Below are 23,246 nucleotides of genomic sequence, written 5' to 3'. Positions count from 1 at the left end.
GTGATACCATAGGTAAATTAGGAGAGAAAGGAATAGTGTACCTTTCAGATCTTTGGAAAGGAGAACAGTTTTTGACCAAACATGAGATAGAGTATATTATAAAATGCAAAGTGGATGATTTTGATTATATTAAATTAAAAAATTTTTGTACAAACAGAAGCAATGCATCCAAAATTAGAAGGGAGGCAGAAAGCTGGGAAACAATTTTTGAGGCTAGTGCTTCTGATAAAGGCCTCATCTCTAAAATATATAGGGAATTAAATCAAATTTATAAGAATCCAAGTCATTCCCCAATTGAGAAATGGTCAAAGGATATGAACAGGCAGTTTTCTGATGAAGAAACCAAAGCTATCTATTCCCATATGAAAAAATGCTCTAAATCTCTAATGATTAGAGAGATGCAAATTAAAACAACTCTGAGGTACCACCTGACACCTATCAGATTGGCTAAAATGACAAAAAAGGAAGATAATAAATGTTGGAGAGGCTGTGGGAAAATTGGAACACTAATGCATTGTTGGTGGAGCTGTGAGCTGATCCAACCATTCTGGAGAGCAATTTGGAATTATGCCCAAAGGGCGATAAAGCTGTGCATACCCTTTGACCCAGCAATCCCACTTTTAGGTCTTTTGCCCAAAGAAATCATGGAAGGGGGAAAGGGACCCACATGTACAAAAATATTTATAGCTGCTCTTTACGTGGTAGCAAGGAATTGGAAGTTGAGGGGGTGCCCATCAATTGGGGAATGGCTGGACAAGTTGTGGTATATGAATACAATGGAATACTATTGTGCTGTAAGAAATGATGAGCAGGAAGAGTTCAGAGAAACCTGGAGGGTCTTACGTGAGCTGATGATGAGTGAGATGAGCAGAACCAGAAGAACATTGTACACAGTATCATCAACATTGAGTGTTGACCTACTGTGATGGACTATATTCTTCTCACCAATGCAATGGTACAGAAGAGTTCCAGGGAACTCATGATAGAAGAGGATCTCCAAATCCAAGAAAAAAAAGAAAGAAAGAACTGTGGAGTATAGATGCTGATTGAACCATATTATTTCTTTTGTTTTGGGTGCTGTTGTTTTTTTTTTTCTATTTTGAGGTTTTGCATCACTGCTCTGATTCTTTCTCTTGTAACAGGATTAATGCAGAAATAGGATTAATGTTATTATGTGTATATATATGTGTGTGTATATATATATCTATATGTATAGATATATATAGATATAACCTATATCAGATTACCTGCTGTCTAGGGGAGGGGGGAGGGAGGGGAGGGAGGGAGAAAAATCTGAAATTGTAAAGCATGTATAAACAAAAGTTGAGAACTATCTTTACATGTAACGGAAAAAATAAACTATCTCATAATGTAAAAAAAAAAAAAAAAAGAAAATGGCATTTGAGTCAGGAACAAAGACGGGCAAAAACACAGTCATTGCCCCCAAGAAGCTCACAATCCAGTGGGGAAGACAGTGTATAAATAACTATGTTGTTGTTAAGTCTTTTCCAATTCTCCATGACCCATTTGTGTTTTCTTGGAAAATACTGGAGTGGTTTGTCGTTTCCTTCTCCAGCTCATTTTACAGATGAGGAACTGAGACAAACAGAGGTAAGTGACTTGCCCAGGTTCACACAGCTAGCAAAGGCCTGCAGCCAGATTTGAACTCAGGTCCTCCTGACTCTAGGGCCAGTGCTCTATCTACAGTACCACCAAACTGTCCTACATAGATATGTACGGATAAGCTATTTATAGGATAAATATGAAATAATCAACAGAGGGAAGACACCAGAATTAAGACAATAAGGAAAGAAATAGTGATATTTTATCTGGGACTTGAAGAAAGCCAGGAAAGTCAGGAAGGAGAGATGAGGAGAGAAAGCATGTGAAGCATGGGGATAGCCAGTGAAAAAGACTGGAATTGGGACATAGAGGTTTATTTTGTGAGGAGCAGCAAAGAGGACAGTGTAACTGGATCACAGAGTATATTGGAAGGGGTATGAGGTGTAAGAAGACTGGAAATGAAGGAGAGGGGCAGATTAGGAAGGTCTGTGGGAGTTAAACACAAAGATTTTGCATCTAACCTTGGGGCTATTAGGGAACCACTGGAGTTATTGAATGGGGTTGGAGTGGAGTGACATGGTCAGACCTGCACTTTAGGAAGATCACTTTGATAGCCGAGTGAAGAATTAACTAGAGTGGGGAGATACTTGTTGCTATAACCAATAGTCAAGGCTTGAGGTGATGCTGGCCTGTACCAAGGTGCAAGGGAGTGTACTGTGAGAGATGTTACAAAGGTAAAATCAGCAAGACTTATGAACAGAATGGCTATGGAAAGTGAGAGAGAGTGAGGAATAAAGCATAACACCTAGGTGTTGATCTTGGGTAACTGGGAAGATGGCAGTACTTTTAATAATAATATGGAAATTAGGAGAAAGGGAAGATTTGAAAGGAAAGATAATGAATTTATTTTGGACATATTGAGTTGAAGATGTCTATGGGACATTCATTTCCTGATATCCAGTGGTCAATTGGAGATGAATGCTTGGAGGTCAGTAGAGAAATTAGGTCTAGATAAGTGAATTTGAGAATTAGCATAGAGATGATAATCAAATTCATGGGAGCTGATGAAATAGTTTAGAAGGGAGAAGAGTTCCCTGTGTGACACTCATGGTCAGCCAGAATATTGTGAAATGAAGATCTCAGAAAGGAGACTGGGAAGAAAAGGTCAGATTAGCTAGGACAAGAATCAGGAGAGAGAAGTGTCACAAAGGCCTAGAGAAAAGGGAGTATCAGAGAAGAGGGTGTACAACAGTATACCATTTTGAAGGAAACTAGAGATTCTGAAAGGCAGAGGTGAGGAGGGAGGACATTCAAGGCATGGGGGTTGGAAAATGGGGCAGCCCATGCAAAAGTACTTAGACTCCTATCTAATGTCCTCCTAAAAGGTTGTAAGTAAAGAACACCACACAGACCAATGTATCTGGGTCATAAAGTACATGAATGTCACTTTGGTTCTTTGTTGTAGAGGATGAATTATAAAAGGAAATGCCTTAAGACCAAGAAACCAAATAGGAGGCTCTTGCAATAGTCCATGTGAGAGGTGATGAGACCTAAATTAGAATGTGGCCATGTAAGTGGAAAGAATGAGATAGATGCAAGAGATTATTCAGGTAGTAGCTAATTGTCATTTGTCATTGATTGAATATATAGGGTGAAAAAGAGAAAGGATTAAAGGATGACTCTAAGGTTGCAAATCTGGGTGACCAGAAGAAGCACGGTGGTATCCTTAATAGAAAAAAGGAAGTTTGGAAGAGAGGTGGGCTTAGGAAGCAATGCATTCAGTTTTGAACTTAGGAAGTTTGAGATATCTATGGAACGTCCAGTTGGGGATGTTCAATAGGTAGTTGGTGATGGCAAACCTGGAGCTCAGGAGAGAAATTTGAAGTGGATATATAGAACCATGGGAAGTGATGAGGTCACATGGAAAGTATAGAGATAGAAAAGAAGAGGGCTGAGGACATAGCTTTGGATGTAACCCAGAGTTAGGGGAAGGCTATAGATGATGGTCAAACATAGAGAGGTACTGGTAAAACCAAGACAGAGGAGTGTCATGAAGATCTAAAGAAGAGTGAATAATCAGGGAGGAAATGGTGGTTAGCAGTGTCATGCTGCAGAGATGTTAAGAAGAATGAGTATTCATAGAATCTTAGATTTAGATCTGGAATAGACTTTAAAGTTCATAGAGTCCAACACAACTATTTGTTTTTGTTGTTTTTGGTTGTTTTGGTTTTTTTGTGTGGGGCAATGAGGGTTAAGTGACTTGCCCCCAAAGGTCACACAGCTAGTAAGTGTCAAGTGTCTGAGGCCAGATTTGAACCCAGGCCCTCCTGAATCCAGGGCTGGTGCTTTATCCACTGTGCTACTCAGCTGCCCCCCACACACACACACACACAACTTTTTTACAGATAACGAAACTGTAACTGAGGTTAATGGCTTGGCTAGAGTCACACAGTTAATAAAGATCTGAGGCAGCATTTGTAGTCAGTCCTTCCTTATTCCAAGTCTAGCACAATGTGCACAACACCACACTGCCTTCATTAATTGAGAAAAGGGAAAAGAAATTGGGCAATTAAGAAATCATTGGTAACTTTGGAGGGAGAAGTTTCATTTGAGTGACTAAATTGAAAGCCAGGTTTCAAGAAGTTGAGAAGGCAGTGAGGAGAAAAATAGAGTCAACCAAGTATGTTTTTCTATGAGTTTTACTGTAAAAAGCAAGTGGATGAAAGGATAAAAGGAAGTGTTTTTGTTTGATTGATTTTTAAATTGGGGAAGCCTATAAGCAGCAAGACATAAGCCAGTAGAGAGGGAGAAATTAAAGATTAGAAAAAGGGATCATTTTCTGTAGAAAAAAAAGGAAGAGATAGAGTCAAGGGTACAGGTAGATGGGTTGGATTTGATGAAGGGCCATCAGAAACTAGAATGAAGGGGAATGATATCAAGTAGTATCAAGGTGGATAGTAGGAAAGAAGAAGAAGCTCATAAAAATGTCCTCCATTTTCTCAGTTATGAAGAAAGTCAGGTTCTGTGCTACAAGGGCAGGAGAAGGGATGGTTTCAGGAATTTGAAAGAACAAAATAGTCACTGTGGGAAATGAAATAGAAAAACATTTAGGAAGGAGCAAAAGCTTTGTTTGTCTTACTTCAGTGAGAGATCAGTTAAGATTCAATAACAGATTTGAGTGTACATCAGTATACAGTCTCTATATTCCTTTGGACATCCTTATGTCATCAGGGGAAATCAAAGAAGGCCCCCAACATGTTGGGAGGGCATGATCAAGAAACAGAGGCACAGAGGTTGCCCAGACATGGGCTGGACTTCGATATGCATATTTGGAGAAAACTTGCAGGTGATCTTGGTGAGGAAATGCCCTCTATCAATGCAAATCCACAACTTCTTGTCTTAGATCTATCCAAGGGCACTTGAAAAGTTAAATGATTTTCCTAGAACCAGGATGTGATAGAGGTGAGAAGTGAGCCAATCTCATCGTTGCTCTGAGGCAAGCTTTCCTTGGAAACCTCCCTCCAGTGAAAGAGAAACCTCTATCTCCTGAATTAGCCTATTCCACTTTTAGGTAGTTCTAGTTGTTGGAGAATTTTTCTTATATGATGCCTCAATTTCCCTCTTTGCAGTTTTCTTTGAATTCTGCCTGATGACATCCTTTTATTATATTTGACCCAGTATGAAAATGGTTTGGAACTTTGGGATCATAGAATAGAGTTAGATCTGGAAAAAACCCTAGAGTTATATAGTCCAGTCTCTTCATTTGACAGATAAGGAACTAAGGCCTAGAGAGGTTAAGTGACCTGCCTTACGTTTATACAAATAATGCATCATAAAGTCGACTTGAACCCAAGTCATACAATTCCAATGCTTTTTCCACTTACTGACTCCCAAATGTTATTCTTCTTTAGTTTGTCATCTATAAATTTAATAATCAAGACATTTGATCCAAGTCACTGATAAAAGGGCCAAGTACAGCACCAAGCACAGATGTCTGGAGGATGAGAACAAAGTCGACTGAAATCCATTAATGAGTACCTTCTTGGTCCAACACTTCATTTAGTTCTGAATCCAATTAACTGTACTATTTTCTTGATCATATCTTTCCTTTTCTATAAAAATAGCATAGGCTTTTGTCAAATCCTTTTGCTAAATCTAGTTAAACTGTATTTGTAACATTCACTTGATCTTACATTTTAAGAATACTGTCAAGAAAAGAATAAGGTCAGTTTGGCATAACCTGTTCTTAATGAAGTCATGCTAAAGTCTTTGGGAACTTTGTGATTTCTTTCCATTTTCTCTATGTTCACTATCCTTTCCTTAAAGAATATGCTTTAGAATTTTGCCACAAATTGAAGAAAAACTCCATGACCTATGCAGATAGACTTTTAAAAAAAAGTGGGGGATATTACTTGTCCCTCTTATCCAGTTAGAATTGACAAATCCCACAACTTGGGAGCTAGAAGGGACCTTCTCTGGATACTCAGCAACTTTTTCATGTCCTTCCTAAACCATAGAACCCAAGAAAATATTCTACATGAAGTCTGACAAGCAGAGTACAGTGAGACTCTCATCTAACTACTCCCCCCAAATAGTCCCTTCTTTAATGAAGCTCCAGATCTCGTTAGCTTTTTTCTGTCTGCTCTTGCAGTCCACTAAAACCCCTAAATCTTTTTGAGAACTGCTGTCTAACCATGCCTCCCCTTTTTTGTAGTTGGGAATTAGAATTTTTATATCTAAGTTAAAGATTTTATAGTTATCCATATTGAATTAAATCTCAGCAGATTCAGCCCAATGTTTTAGCATGTCAAGATCTTTTTGAACCCAGATACATCCAATAGGTTTACTATCCCTCCCTGTTTTGTGTCATTGGCAAATTTAATGAGAAGACTATATTTTTATCCAGGTCACTGATAAAAATGTTGAACAGCACAGGATATAGTAGAAATCTTTAGTGTAAGGCACTAGAGACCTCTTACTAACATTGAAATTGAACCATTATCAGGGACAGCTAGGTGGCACAGTGGATAGAGCACCAGCCCTGGAGTCAGGAGGACTTGAGTTCAAATATGGCCTCAGACACTTAACACTTACTAGCTGTGTGACCCTGGGCAAGTCACTTAACTCCAATTGCTTCACCAAAAAAAAAAAAAAAGAAAGAAAGAAAGAAAAGAAATCGAACCATTATCACTTCTTCTTTGAGTATAGCTATCCAATCACTTATTTTATTGTATTATCATTTGATATCTCTTCTCTACAACAGTATCAGATAAGGTATGAAAAAACTTTGCTAAGATCTAGGTTAAATCTATCTGAAGCACTGCCTAAATCTACTAGTTTTATAATTTTTTCCAAAAAGGAAATTAAATTAGTCTGGCATCTACGTCTTTGTAATCATCACTTCCTACTTGTTCATCAACCATCTCTGTAATGATCTGTTCCAAAATTTTTCCAGGAATTGAAGTCAAGCTCAATGGCCTCTAATTTGCAGATTCTGTTCTCGTCTCTCTTTTTTGAGATATTTGCCCTCCCCTGTTTTCTGAGATCTTTCACATATCACTGACAGTGACTCAGCAGTCATATTTACCAATTATTTCATGACAAATGTTATTCAACAGTCATTTATTATGTCCCTATTATGTTCCAGGTGCTGGGAATACAAAGTCTCTGTCCTTGAGGAACTTATATTCTAATAGAAGAGACAGTATGACACTTATATAAAGAACACCTTAAGCACAAGTACAAAGTAACCTTGAAGGGGGCAGCTAGATGGTGCAGTGGATAAAGCACCGGCCCTGGATTCAGAAGGACCTGAGTTCAAATCTGGCCTCAGACATTTGACATTTACTAGCTGTGTGACCCTGGGGGGCAAGTCACTTAACCCTCATTGTCCAGCAAAAAAAAAAAAAGTAACCTTGAAAGGAATGGTATTAGCAGCTGAGGGACAAGGAAAGAAAAATCTGTCAGTTCTGTTAATAATGGAGGATCAAGTTCATCAGAGCCTGGTGACTTGAACTCATAATGAATATCTAGATATTCTCTGATTTTCTCCCTACCTATATTCCCTTTCTATTCCCTATTAACCCCTTTTATTCAATTCTCATAAGTCCAAAGATCATTCCACTTGGCAGGGGAAACAGAGGCAGAACAAGAGTCAAGGAGCTCTGCTTTCTCTCCATCTACTTTTCCCGATAGATTTACTTTTTTTTTTTTTTTTTAGTGAGGCAATTGGGGTTAAGTGACTTGCCCAGGGTCACACAGCTAGTTAAGTGTTAAGTGTCTGAGGCCGGATTTGAACTCAAGTACTCCTGACTCCAGGGCCAGTGCTCTATCCACTGCGCCACCTAGCTGCCCCAAGAGATTTACTTTTAAAAAACAAACTTAACACTTCTTTGGTTGTCCTTAGCTTCTCTTGCCAACCTTAGAATTAACACTACTGACCCTTTTTTTGGCAGGGGGTCGGGAATTGGGGTTAAATGACTTGCCTGGGGTCATACAGCTAGTAAGTGTTAAGTGTCTGAGGCTGGATTTGAACTCAGGTCCTCCTGACTCTAGGGCCAGTGCTCTGTCCACTGTGCCACCTAGCTGCCCCTACTAACCCTTTTCTTACAAGACTGTGCCCAGCTATTAAATTCATCTTCCATTCCCTACCTTAGCTTCCATTTTAGGTAAATGTCTTTTAAAAATCTAATCTGGGTGAACAGTTCCTGTGCATTCATTTAAAACAATTCCTTCACTTCCACTATTATTGTATTTTTCTCTGTGTCTTCAGAATTCTGTTTTTGAAAGCTTCCCATTCCTCCTGACCTAGCTTACTCTATAGATAGTGTCCTATCTATCTTACCTTCCTTCTCTCCCCACCCATATCTAGAGTGCATTTCAGGCAACATTCAACTTTCTTCTCCTTAGTCACTAATGCTAAAATGGAGTGATCATTCTCTCCCATGTTTCCCATCATTTCTACCTGAGTATCCAGTTATTCTTTGTTGATGAGAGTCAGTACCAAAACAGAAGTTCTCCTTATTAGTTTGTCTACCTTTTGAAGGATAGAATTGTCATCTAGACAAGTTAAAAAATCATTAGATTTACAAGCTCCAACCAACATTTGGAAACTAAAGCTCATCATGCCTTCATGACAGACTTGTCTCTTTTTTCAGGTGATTTTTTTTCCAGGTGATCTTACTTTGAGGACAATATGACTTTTATTTCTGCCTCCCAATCTTTACCCAAATGCACTCTATCATGACCTCCCAGTCTCTGGATTTCCTCATAGGAATATATCTTCTTAGTAATCAGGGCTATTTTTCCTATCCTTCTTTCCTATTATCTTCCTTTAGATTAAAGGACTTACTCTTGAATCATATGATGTTTAACTTTACCTTCTTGTATTAGGACCTCTAGTTCATCTTGCCCATTATGTACCTATGAATCTGAGGCCATGTGTTTTACTGCTAGTTGCTTTTCAGGACTTTGTATCTCTTGGGCATCTCTTCTGCTAGAAGTTTTCTTATATTATTACTACATTCTATGCTATCTAGGGTGTTGTTTTGTGTGTGAATACATGTGTGTAAATTACAAACATAAATGTAGATATTTATATGTATACAAATAATATATGCAAGTTTCTTTCTTCCCTGTATTATAGTGCCTTTGATTAGATTTTTGAGACTCAAGACTAGTACTTGTTGACTCTTTGGTGATACAAATTAATGTTTGAACAAGAGCTCAACATTCCTGTTTTAAGCCATCATTCAGAAATCCAAATCCTTTTTTCAGATATTATCATCTGAACCCAAGGTTTGTTTTCCACACTATTACCTTTCTCTTCTAATTAACATCAATGATGAAAACACTTCTAATGCCCTAAGGTCAATACTCTTTTTGCCTAGAACTTCATAATCTTTAGCAATATATTCTAGATTATTTCTGACAAGAACTTATACCCATGTGAATAACCAGAATTGGATATAAATAATCCCGTTTGACAAGCCTTGTGAGGTTCTCTGTCATTCCCTGGATACATGCTTTACATACATACAGTAGACTTCTCTATATTTGTCATAATATTAACAAATATCTGTCACAGTATCCACATGACTCACCTAGTAACTAGCAGCAACTAGGTAGTTGCATTGGACCTGGAGTCAGGAACACTTGAGTTCACATCCTGCCTCAGACACTTAATAGCTGTGCAATCTTGGACAAGCCACTTAGCATCTGTCTGCCTCAGTTTCCTCTTCTGTAAACTGGGGATAATAATAGCACATGAATCCCAGGGTTGCAGTAAGGATGAAATAAAATAATATTTGTAAAGTAGTTTCCAAACCTTAAAGTGTTATATAAATGCTAGCTATCATTACTCCTTGCTTTTTTTTTTTTCCTTCGGGGCAGTGGGGATTAAGTGACTTGCCCAGGGTCACACAGCTAGTAAGTGTTAAGTGTCTGAGGCCGGATTTGAACTCAGGTACTCCTGAATCCAGGGCCGGTGCTTAATCCACTGCGCCACCTAGCTGCCCCTACTCCTTGCTTTTTAAAAAATTTGATCTACATTGGGTATTCATTCACCTTTAAGTAAAATAATAACGAGATTGAAGTGTAGGGCTCAACAGAACTCTGAGTAAACAACTGAATAGTTGTTTAGCTAGGCTATATTTTCACTGAGCATTATAGCTAGATTTCTCCAAGGGACCTGTAGCTTAATTGTGCTTGCTTCCTCCTAGGGACCAGCTTCTTGATAAGATGAGCCAATCTGCTGGGGGGCAGGATCAAACAAGCCACTAGGTGGCTGCACTGCTATTGAGTTCTCAAGTTGCTGTATCTCTGGTGGGTTGAAATACTGCCTTTCCTAGCTGACTCTTGGATGGGAAACTAGTTTTTCCACCTTCAGCAACTGTGTACGTGGTAGTCCCATGCTTTCTTCAACTGGAGTGACATAGAGTTCTTTCAGCTAGTGTAAAAAATCATTAGCTTAGGATCTGCAGAAGTCTCATCCCATTGAGGCTCTCAGAGCTTTAGCTTTGATGTTCTCACCTCCAGACAGGAGATACTAGTAGCTATCATTTATAGAGTACTTTAAGGTTTGCAAAGCACTTTACAAATATTACCTGATTTTATCCTCACAACAGCCTTAGGAAATGGGTGCTATTATGACCCCAATTTTACTGTTGAAACCCAAGAGTGAGAGAGGTTAAGTGGCCTGCTCAGAGTCATGCAGCTAATTAGGTCATAATACAGCTAAGGTCAAATTTGAACTCGGCTCTTCCTTACTCCAGGTCCAGTGCTCTTTCCACTATTCACTGTACCACCTTACCTCTCCTATTAAACAATCCTTCTTAGCTTAAAAGCAACTTCCCTTAATAAACCCCTCTTCTGCATCTTAGAGTCATTAGTTCCAATTTAACCAGTTTCATCTCCCATCCTCCTTTGGGAATCTTAGGTTTCAAATGTGTGACCCTGGGCAAGGGTGGAGGCAGCTAGGTGGTACAGTGGATAAAGCACCGGCTCTGTATTCAGGAGGACCTGAATTCAAATCTGACCCCAGACACTTGACATTTACTAGCTGTGTGACACTGGGTAAGTCACTTAACCCTCATTGCCCCCCAGCCAAAAAAAGTGGCTAAGAACAAAGGTATGATGTCTTTACCCTGGAGAGGAAGGAATTTTCTCCTGTCCTCATCATATTCAGCCCATCTATTGAAATCTCCAAACTTTAACAGGAAATGTCTATTTTATATCTGAAGGCATTCTGCCCCATATTTCAATATCTTTGCCTTTTAGCCCTGAAAACTTTCAGCTTTTTCTAAAAGGGTGGAGGTACCCCCTTGTTATGCTTCTCTATCTCTACCCACTAATAAACCCACTTTTAGCATTAATCAAAAGCCCTCCCTTGTAATAAATCAATATACTTACCTTCATCTCTTAACGGCATGCTCATGTCACAAAGAAAATGGTAGAATTGAACTTGGTTACCTTTTTGGACGTAATGGAATCATTTGGGGTGGGTTCCCCTTACCTGAGTGTGTTCCTTTGCAGTTTATACAACGTTTCCCTTACTCCATACCCCTTAAGCAAGGGAAAGGTCTTTCAAAAAGCTTTTTTAAAAGGAAAATTAAAGGTTCAGAAGATGGCATATGGAGCTCTGGGAAAGGACAGAGGAAAAGCAGGTCAATAGAAAATTAGAAGGAAGCCACAGGCTTTCATGGCCAAGCCACATTTGGGAAACCCTCACAGAAGCAAAGGAACAGAAGGAAAACAAGGGCATCCTGTTTTAATTTTGTCTCCCAGCTTCATGCTAGAGAGTGTGGCAGAGCTAAATTTGAACAGGACTGATTTTTTTTTATTGGATCATTAGAATTCAGAGCAGGAAGAAGACCCAAGAAAGCATTTTGTCTAATTACCTCATTTTAAAGATGAAGAAATTAAGGGTCAGAGAGGGAAAATAGCTTTCTCAAAACTCTAGGGCTTGTTAGAAGTCAAGACCAGAACTCAGAACTCCTGACTCTCGGTCTAGTGTTCTTTCTACCATACTACTTCCTAGATATTCAGTAGTACTCTATTCCTCATCCTTTCTTTTACAGACAGGCAAACATAAATTGTTATGGCCTATAAAACCTCTGCTACCAGGATTTCTTCTTAAAATTAGTAAAATTAAAAAACTGAATCTTGTTTTAAACTGTCCCTCACATCTTATTTCTTTCAACCCAGCTCTCATCTTTTCAGTTCCCTGTCCAACCACCAAAAGAAAACCACAGCAGGTAATTCCGTTTCAATCAGTGTGTAAAGTGGCTTTACCTACACAGGAACACCTCACAACAAGGATTGTAGATGCCTATTCATGCTCAAATTGGTCAAAGGAAGTTTTCAAAGAAATCATTACAAATTATTAATGACTTTTTGAAAACAATTTTCCAAGTCACATTGCTGTTTTGATATTAGCAAAAGACAAAAAGTTTCTATCAGTTGAGGAATGGCTGAAACTATTATGGCATATGAATGCCATTGAATACTATTATACTGTAAGAAATGATAAAAGGTGGGCAGTTCCTAGGAAACATGGGAAGACTTAAAGGAACTGGAGACAGAGAAGTAAGCAGAACCAGAAAACATTTTAATATAGTAACAACAACAGTGTAAAAGCAAACAACTTTGAAAGACTTAACTGTTAAATGCATGGCCAATTATGATTTCAGAGTATTGATAGTGATAAATAATTCATATCTTTGGACAGAGAGGTGATGGACTCAAGAAACAGAATGACATACATATTTAGATGTGGCCAACAGAGAAATTTATTTTTGCTTTGACTATGCAATTTTGTTATGAGAATTTGGTTTTTCTTTTTTCTTTTTTAGTTTTGGGTGAGGGAGAAGATGAGAAGGAGAATAAGGATAGTATTCCCCTTCCCCCCAACCAGAAAAAAAAAACACCAGAAAGAATCACAGGACTGTTTTGAAATTTACATGTTGAATTTATGAAATAGTTTAAAAGAAAAATGCTTTCTACATAAAAGAGATTCACAGTTTCATTCCTAATCCTTTTCTGTTTATGGTAAAGCTTATTGGTTAAGGTCTGAATATAAAAATTTTTTAATAAAAAATTATTCTTAAGGCTGTTTCATTCACTTCATCCTCCTCAAACTGACCAGTTGATATTCCCAAAGAAAGTCTACCACCACAGGTTATACTAAAACTCTCCTAGGGGGTAATCTTACTGTGGGCTAATTCACTTCTCCTATTCATATTAATGACATGTTTAGATCCTAAATATAGCTATTTCCTTGGCATTAAGGCAAAAGAGATAATAACAAAAAAGATACTTGTTAAGTCAAATGGTAATGTAATCATTACATTACAATTCATGCATAAACCTGGGTCATACTCTCCCACCAATGCTTTCAATATTTGTGAGGGAAAAGTAGACACTCATTAATAGAAACCTGGCAAGGAGAACATGTGGAAGAAAAACCCACGGACTTGGGGTAACTTACAACCATAGAACCATAAATTCTCTGTCTCAGGAACAATTCACAAAAGTTCCATAATGAACATGGCTTCTATGTGGAACAAATGTTTTTATTGCTAAGCTGAATTAAGCCATACTAGCCTTGATGATCCATGATGTCTCTTTCGAACCTATTGTTGTTGTTTGTCCTTCATTCTCAAAGGGGTCCATGACATCGGAGCTGAGGTCATGCCTTGCACTGAATTGAATTTAAGTGAGGCAGGGCTGGGCTGTGCAAGGTCAGCAACCTCACTCTTTCCTCCAGAGCCATTTGGGGCCAGTGGCAAGACAGATATCAGGATGACTGGAGAAGGCCCTGTATGTTTCAAGGCAATTGGGGTTAAGTGACTTGCCCAATCTGCTGAAGGAAAAGCTTTACTTCTCAACTAGACTTGGACCTCAGCACCAACTATAATGTCCATCTCTTCTAACTTGAAAATTAAATTGTGCATTTATGAAATCTGTCTTTTTTTCCTCTCACTCTTCCTTTTTCTTTATCTTTCTAGGTTAATAGTCTATATCCTCTCTGAGAACAATGCTGTGTATGATTAGTAATCAAATTCTCTTCTTCCTATAATCAAATAAATTGTCTTTGTCTCATGATCATAGGACAGTTTTTGACCATATCACTCAAGTATGCTATAGCTTCACATGCAAAATGAAAAACTGTTTCAGTCACAGTAACTGATTTAGAATAATTCTTTTTCTTAGGTTTCTAAGCAGACCTATGCCCCATTCACCTGAACTGCATGAGCAGACATTACTCAATAATAAGCTGTTCCCTGTGAAAGGCTGTAGCTTAAAGGGACAGTAGCTTATATAGGTATTTTCTCTTATTTGCAATAGAGTTTGAGTTGAGAAACACTGCACTAAAATGATTATTTCTTTCTGAGCTGCCAGTCTAGGAAGCACTATTAGAACTTAGTATAGATGTCATACTGATAGGTTGGTTTGTGAATTTAATGTTTGAGACAGAATAACAGGGGGCAGCTAGGTGGCGTGGTGGATAAAGCACCCAGCCATGGATTCAGGAGAACCTGAGTTCAAATCTTGCTTCAGACACTTGGCACTTATTTATTAGCTGTGTGACCCTGGGCAAGTCACTTAACCCTCATTGCCCCTTAGAGAGAGAGACAGAGAGAGAGAGAGAAAGACAGAGAGACAGAGAGAAACAGTAAAAAGAGAAGCAGCTAGGTAGAACAGTGCATAGAATATTGGAGCTGGAGTTGGGGAGACCTGTCTTTGAATCCTGTTTTAGAAACTTTCCAGCTGTGTGACCCTGAACAAATCACCTAACCTCTCTGCCTCAGTTTTCTCAACTGTAGAATGGGGATAATAATAGTACCTACCTCTCAGTTGCTGTGGGGATCAAATGAAAACACATTAAATGAAAACATTAAAACATTATATAAGGGTTCCCCTTACCTGAGTGTCTTCCTTTGCAGTTTATACAATGTTTCCCTTACTCCATACCTCTTAATTAGCATGGGAAAGGTCTTTCAAAAAGCTTTTTTTTTTTTAAGGAAAATTAAAGGTTCAGAAGATGGCATATGGAGCTCTAGCTATACTAGTATTTATCTTAAGATTCAGGAAATCTGGGTAAAGATTCTAGTTTTACCTTTGACATAATGATATTTTTAGCTTCTATTTTCTTGCTACTTTAAGATTTACAAAGAGCTTTTCTCACAAGTCTGTCTGTGAGGTAGGTTTTACAAATTTTATGCCCATTTTCTACATAGGTACTAAAGAATCCAGTTCTCTTGACTCAGAGTCCAGCATGGGCTGATCCAAAGTTTATTAGTGCTAAGAGTTTATTATTGTTGGGTGAACAAGATACCTGTGGGTATCCAGGACAGATATAGAGCTTTGAGTCTTAAAGAAAGAGGCATTCATGTGAGAGGCACAAGATTATTAGTTTTAACAGCTCTTGAGTAAAGCTTGAACTGTCCACAAAGATCCAAAGAATTGTATTGCTTCCCACCCAAGGAGAGATTAGGACTGGACTGTGGGTTTCCCTGCATCAAGCAAGTGTTTTTGGAAGGTCTCTGGAGAAGGAGAAAAGAGATCACATGAGAAGAAGAGAAAAGAGAGGTGTGGGAGGTATGGCTAGGTTCTCTCACCCATGCAGCAGCATAGCCTACTCAGTGGCAGGAACATCTGCAGTTCTCTTCCTCAAACCAAACCCTTCAAGAGAGACCACAAGAGGTGAAAACTAAAGGGACAGCAAGCAGGTACAAGACTGTGTGTGTTTTGTTTTTGTTGTTTGCTTTTTGGTATTTTTTAAAATCATATTAATTGGGGGCAGCTAGGTGGTACAGTGGATAAAGCACCAGCCCTCGATTCAGGAGTACCTGAGTTCAAATCCAGCTTCAGACACTTGGCACTTACTAGCCGTGTAACCCTGGGAAAATCACTTAACCCTCACTGCCCTGCAAAGAAAGAAAGAAAGAAAGAAAGAAAGAAAGAAAGAAAGAAAGAAAGAAAGAAAGAAAGAAAGAAAGAAAGAAAGAAAGAAAGAAAGAAAGAAAGAAAGAAAGAAAGAAAGAAAGAAAGAAAGAAAGAAAGAAAATGAAAGAAAGAAAGAAAGAAAGAAAGAAAGAAAGAAAGAAAGAAAATCATATTAATTAAAAACAGATACAAAGAACCAGCTGTCCTTATATCTGACCCCTGACTTCAGGGGGATTGTTAATTCATAATCACATCCTTTCATTTTGATAAATACTCCATCTGAATGGTCTTACCTTATTTCTCAAAGAACACTTGTGTTTATCCTGTTGTTGCATTTCCTTACATGCTGTTGTTCTGGGCATGAGGGTATGGTAGAACTCTGGGAGCTACCCTGGAGAGAGTGGTCTCTCCTATTCCAGGGCTCAGAATTCAACCCCTACTCCATCATTAGAGAATTTTTGTTCTCTAACTGGAGGCATGATCATATGACATTCATGTGTTTCATAACTACATTTCCAAGTGCAGAATTTTTATGTACTGCACCCTCTTAAAATCCGTTTCATCAGACATAAGCCTAACAGAGTGACCACTAGTGTCTGCAGTAAGGAAAAAGAGGAATGAATTAATAGTAAATAATGGATAAGGAAAGATTTGTCTTTCAGAAATCAGAGGATATAGCTCAAGCCAGTCTAGGAGTGTGTTCTTCTGTCCAGAGAAGCGAAGTGGGAATGCTCTATTTGGGTGAGGGTAAAATGAAAAAAGGATAAAGCACGAAAAAGAAAGCAGGAATTGTTGACTTACAAAGGATCACACAGACATACATACACACACATAAGTATGTATATACATATGTACCTACATACATACATACATAGACAGACAGACAGATGGGAAATCTGTTTCTCAGAATACTTCCAGTCCTCCTCCTCCCACCCCCATCCTCATCCCAGAGCTTACCACAAGCTCACCACAGCATCTCATGGCATAACTGAGAATAGAAAGACCTACATTCTAATTCCACATCTGCCATAGCCTAAGCTATGTGACCTTGGGTAATTCACTTCCTCTCTCTAGAACTCAATTTCTTTATCTATGAGAGAGTTGGAGTAGGTGATCTCTAAGGACCCTTCCAGATCTAATATTTTACATAGTTTTCCTGCATGATCATGTGGCACACAAAAAGCTTCTTGGAAGATCAGAGTACCAGAAGCAGGCTACAGTATAAGGAAATCCTTGTAAGGTTACATATTAACATTCAATCAATCCTCAAGTTCCTACAGTACAACTAGGCACTAAGAATACAAAGGCAAAAACAAAACTGGCTTTGCCTCCAAGAAGTTGATATCCTATCAGGGAAAGCAACATGTAAAGATGATGATAGCTAAAATTTATATAGTATTTTAAGGTTTGTGCAATATTTTACAAATACCATCTCATTTTATCCTCACGACAACTCTAGAAGGTAGGTGCTATTATTTTCTTTATTCTACAAATGAGGAACCTGAGATAGAGGTTAAGTGACTTGCCCAGAGTCACATAGCTAGTAGGTGTCTAAGACCAGGTAATAATGCTTGCACTATGTATCTAATTGGAACGCAAATCTTCCTCATTTCAAGTCCAATATTCTATTCACTGTGCTACCTATCTGCTTCCCAACTTATAGACTGTATGCCATAAGACCAGGAGGCTAGAAATTGTGAGATCAACTAATGATTTGGTCATTGGGAATAGAAATGAATTTAGTGAATACACAAATATAAACTCATATTTCTATTACTTAATTTATAGAGTGTGTTTAATGGAAAAAAAGAAACAAGGGGAGGGAGGGAGCATTCATTAAGTGCCTACTATGTGTTAGGCTAAGCACTTTACAAATGTTATCTCATTCAATCCTCAAAACATCCCTCAGAGATAGGTGCCACTATTATCCTCATTTTTCAGTTGAGAAAACTGAAGCAGACACAGACTAAATCACTTGCCCAGGGTCACATAGTTAGTAAGTGACAGAGGTTGCCTTTGAATTCAGGTTTTTCTGACTCTAGGACCCCTACACTATCTCCTACACCACCTTGGGGTGGGGAGACACCTAGGGAGCATAGTAAATAAAGCACTGGCCCTGAGGTTGGGATTATCTGAGTCCAAATCTTACCTCAGATACTTACCAGCTGTGTGACTCTGGGCAAGTCACTTAACCCCAACTGCCTCACCAAAAAAAAAAAAAAAAGAAATAAAAGAAAAGAAAATGAAGGACAAACAACAACTACTACACCACCTAGTTGGTAAAATGGTTATATTTCTCAGGACCTAAGTTGGAACTCAGAATGAAGCAATATTATAAAAAGTTGGGGGCAGCTAGGTGGCACAACAGTGGATAAAGCACTGGCCCTGGATTCAGGAGGACCTGAGTTCAAATCTCTCCTCAGAGACTAGACCCTTACTAGATGTGTGACCCTCATTGTTTGTCCCAAAACAAAATAAACAAAAATTACAAAAAGTGCTTCAGTATCAATAATAATGATAATTCACATTTATATGGTGTTTTTAGGATCATGAAAAGCTTTCTTCATAACCATTTTGTAAGATATACAATTCAATAAGATTATCCTCATTTTACAACTATCTTAGCTACAATGTAGACTAAGGGATAATTGAAATATTGTATCCTATGCATATATAAACATAGACAACATGGTATTATGGAAAGACCACTGTACTTAGATTCAGATCAGACTCTGAAGTCTAGTTTTGACATTTCCTTGGATTTGCTAGTCATTTAGCCTTTCTCTTCATCCATAAAACAGATAATAATGCTTGCACTATGTATCTAATTTGATTATAAAGTGTCAAGTCCTATAGAAATCTGAACTAGTATATTCTTTACCATGTGTTATAGTATGTTAGAACTATACTTCAGGTATATTGTGAGTAAAAATAACTTCTTTAGGAGTACCTGATAACATTCCTCATTTATAACATTATTTATATGTGGAAATTATTTTGGTGTCCCATACAACCCACCACTAAACTTTGGGAACAAACCCCACTCATAATTTAGGGACTGTCTGTACAAACTCCTCAGATAGCCAAGGAAGAAACACTTGAGCCAGGAACAGGCTGGACTTGGATAACTGGACAGAGGCATCCAGAACAGAAAGATCTCTATGTGAAACTACTCTTTGAGCCGAGTGAAGCTTAATTTTGTACTTTTTGTTCCTTGTATATAGTTTGTACCATGATAAATGTTCATGCTTGTAATAAAGTAGTTTTCATTGTTCCCATGGCCCATGGAAAATATTGGTAACTGAATAGAGGTGTGGGAGATGGGAAAGTGGCTACATTTCTAAGGCCATAGCCATAGGAAAAAGTTCTAAGCCCTGGGTGTCAAGAGGAGACTAAAAAGAGGGAGCGCCACTGTCCTCACAGTTTTGTCCTGAATCCTGCTTGGACAGGTAAGACTGTGTCTACATCATAGAGACGTGTTGGTATCAGGTGCTATGTCGATTCTCAGTTCTGATTGTAAGGTGGAGATGGGCAGCGAGTAAAGGAGAGATAGGATGGTTGATTGTGTGTGCACATGATGGCGCAGTATTCTGTCATCTTTAGCTTCAGGAGACATTTTGTACTCACTGAGGAACCCTAAGTAGAGAAACAGATTAATTATTTTCCACATTGATTCTCGTCCTTTGTTAGGAAATGTCTATTACTGAGCTCAGAGGAGAGGAAGTAAAGGTCTTCCTACTCTGTTTCAGCCAGACCCTCCTGCATAGAGGTAATGCCCAGTTTGATCTAACAGCCACCAGACACCCCTTCTACTGCTTCCCACACTCCCTTCCTCCCCCTCCCTGTACATATACTGTATAGCGATTGTGCGTATATGCAGTATGAATATTCATTTTGGATATACCTATCTATGTAGATGAGAGATCCGAGTACAAGTTCTAGAGGGCTTCATATACCTAATTCCTAGACCATAATAGGAGTTTAATAAATGCTTATTGACTATTGATTGACTGATAGAGTCTAAGAACACCCATCTCCTGACATTGTCAGGCCACTTCCAGGTGGCCCTCCACTGTGGAAAAACCTAACACTACAAACAAATGCACACACCTAAGAGAGGAAAAAGATGAAGGAGATCAGACTTAGTCACTGCTAGATGTGCAGGGTGACAATAAAAGGTGAGGAACCTCTGGTCACGTCTAAGTTTTCTCAGATTAGGTGTTCATGGGGATATTCCCACGTCCCCTGTCTAGCTGAAAGAGTAACATGGTGCTATTAATTATATACTTCATTAAGAATTATAGTCTTTTCCTTACAACTTGTGAGGTAGGCAGTACAAGTAGTAGTGGTAGTAGTAGTATTTCTGTTATATAATAATAGCTAGAATTTATTTAGCACTTTATGGTTCGTGAAATACTTTGCACATATTAACTAATTTGGTCCTATGTTGTGAGGTAGATGTTTTTACTGGCCCATTTTTTTTTTGTTTTGGTTTTGGTTTTGCGGGGAAATGAGGGTTAAGTGACTTACCTAGGGTCACACAGCTAGTAAATATCAAGTGTCTGAGGTCAGATTTGAACTGGGGTCCACCTGATTCCAAGGCCGGTCAGTGCTTTATCCACTGTACCACCTAGCTGCCCCCTGGCCCATTTTACAGTTGTGAAAACTAAGGTTGAGAGAATTTAAATAACTTTCCCAGGGTTGCACAGCTTTCTTAGTATCTAGTAACTAGGGCAGGATTTGGATGCAACTCATTTTAATTTTATCAGAAGGTGAGTGGTGTGTTTTAGCTTCTTTCCTTTGGATGCATGATTTGCCATTGTGTTGATCAGAGTTCTTAAGTTTTTCAAAGTGGCTTTTCTCTATAATGTTGTTATTGTATACATTGTTCTCCTAGTTCTACTCTCTTCCCTGTCTATTAGTTCACAAATGTCTGTCAAGTCTGAAATCATCCATTTATTTCATCATTTCTTATGGCACAATAATTTTACAATATATTCACAAACCACAGTGTCAGTCATTCCTCAATAGAATACCCCTTTCATTCCCCATTTTTGGCTACCGTGAAAAAAAGCTAATATAAATATTTTTTGCTTTTCCCCTTTCTTTGATTTCTTGGAGATGTAGACCCAGTCTTACATAACACCATCCCACTACTAAGTATCAGAGCCTGGTTTCAAACCCAGGTCCTCAGACTCCAAGAACAGTACCCTTTCCACTACATCTTGCTACCACCTTCCCTAGGGTCCTCCCTTTAATACGTAGCTCCACAAAAGGGCAGAGTAGAGATAGGTAAATCACCCAAGTTTATATTCTCAGAGGTACTTTTGATAGTTAGTTGGATAGAAGGGGGATATTGGTGGTGGAAACAATTCTTGGGATGGGCTCAGGAAAAGAATTAAATGATGGGAAGAAAAAAGAGAAAGTGAAGAGCCCCAGTAGAAATGGGGAAGAAGCCAAAGAATTGAGGAGTAAGATTGTAGAGAATAAGGAAAAGCCCCACTCTAAATTTTTCTGGACCAAACAAGATGGAAGATGAAACACTGCCCCAGCCCATGGGATCAGCCCATGCTTGGAAATGGGGTTATGTGAAGCTGGTGATCTTTGGGTAAAATGGAAACCAATTTAGCCAAGCTATTTCAAGACTAGGGAGTTTTGAGCCTGAGACATTCAAACCAGAAGTTTGAGTTCAATCAAAGAACATGGAAATCAAGGGATATAGGGATATAGATGGGTAGGAGATATAAGCCTTCTCTTTCATTTCTTTATATACATCTTCACCCCTCTTCCCTTTTGATGACTTATTTCTGACTTTCCATTCATCATCTTTGTCCTTTTCTCTGTCCTTTATCTCCATTTTTCTTTGCCCTGGATTTCTCCTTTTTATTTAATCAAAATGTCGGTCTGGACATCCTCTACTTCATCTTTAAAATCAACTAATTGGGTTCTATTCCTATCTGGAAGCATCTCATCTGTATGGTACAAGTCTTCTCATCCTAGAGGTAGTGAAGTGGCATACTGGATAAAGTGGTAGAATTGGAGTCAAGAAAGATCTGAGTTCAAATTTTGTCTCAGATACATAATAGCTGAGTACTGCTGGATAAGTCACTTAATTTTTTTGTGCCTCTGCTCATCCGCAAAATGGAGAAATTGAAATTTATTATCTCTGAGGGCCTTTCCAGCTCTAACTTATGGTCTAGAACTTGTAAAATAATAATAGCACCTGACAGGGTTGTTATGAGGATCAAAGAAAAATAAGTGAATTGAGCATTTTGCATTTCTCTCTGACCACTCTTCTCATGCCAAATGTAAATTAAGTTGCTTTTGGGGCAGCTAGGTGGCGCAGTGGATAGAGCACCGGCCCTGGAGTCAGGAGTACCTGAGTTCAAATCCAGCCTCAGACACTTAACACTTACTAGCTGTGTGACCCTGGGCAAGTCACTTAACCCCAATTGCCTCACTAAAAAAAAAAAAATTAAGTTGCTTTTTTAAACTTGTGCAGAAACCCTGATTTTTTTTCTCCCTGTTTTCCAATGGCTCTGGAAAGAAGGATCAGATTTCCCCATCAGAGAACAGGGAATACTCACTCATTCAGGATACTCGTCAGTGAAAATTGATTTAATCTGGTGCACCAAAAATCCTCACTGTTTGCCCATTAGATTTCTATTACAGCAAAATAAAAATAGATGCCAGTGTGACGTTACATTGTGACAAAAGGTTGAACAGAGAATTGTATTCCCTTTACAGTATTTCTTCAGCTGTGGATGGGAGGCAACATGGTACCTTGGAAACAGTACCCACTCCATAAGCCAGAGTTTCATCATTTGACCAAAACCTTAGGCACACACAAGTGGGACAACTAGGTGGCACAGTGAAAAAAGCCAGCCCTAGAATAAGGAAGAATTGAGTTTAAATGTAGCCTCAGACACTTACTGTGTGACCCTGAGCAAGTCACTTAACCCCTATTGCCTCAAAAACATAGAGAAATAATGACCTACTCAATAAAAGGCAGAGTGGAATCAGAGAACTTAGGTTTACTATTATTATTATTATTATTACTATAATTGCTTACTATTTCCATAACCTTTGACAAGTCTCAACCTCCTTAAGCTGAGAGAGCTGGGACCAGATGGCCTATGCTCATATGAAAAGTAATAATTATCCAAGTGATATCAAGAGACCAGGCCTACGAGTTGTCATAAGAAAATAGATTAAGGAATCAAATATTCGTTTTC

The 23,246-nt window shown here is 38.5% G+C and overlaps 1 protein-coding gene across 2 annotated transcripts in view; it reads left to right on the top strand.

Moving 5' to 3' along the window:
* GAS7 (growth arrest specific 7) overlaps positions 1-23,246 on the top strand; it is a 311,630-nt gene that overhangs the window by 220,270 nt on the left and 68,114 nt on the right. The window lies entirely within an intron of this gene.

Source organism: Dromiciops gliroides, chromosome 4 (genome assembly GCF_019393635.1).
Source record: "Dromiciops gliroides isolate mDroGli1 chromosome 4, mDroGli1.pri, whole genome shotgun sequence".
Classification (NCBI taxonomy): Eukaryota; Metazoa; Chordata; class Mammalia; order Microbiotheria; family Microbiotheriidae; genus Dromiciops; species Dromiciops gliroides.
The sequence above is the reverse complement of the archived record's forward strand: the minus strand, read 5'-3'. Positions and strand labels throughout refer to the sequence as shown.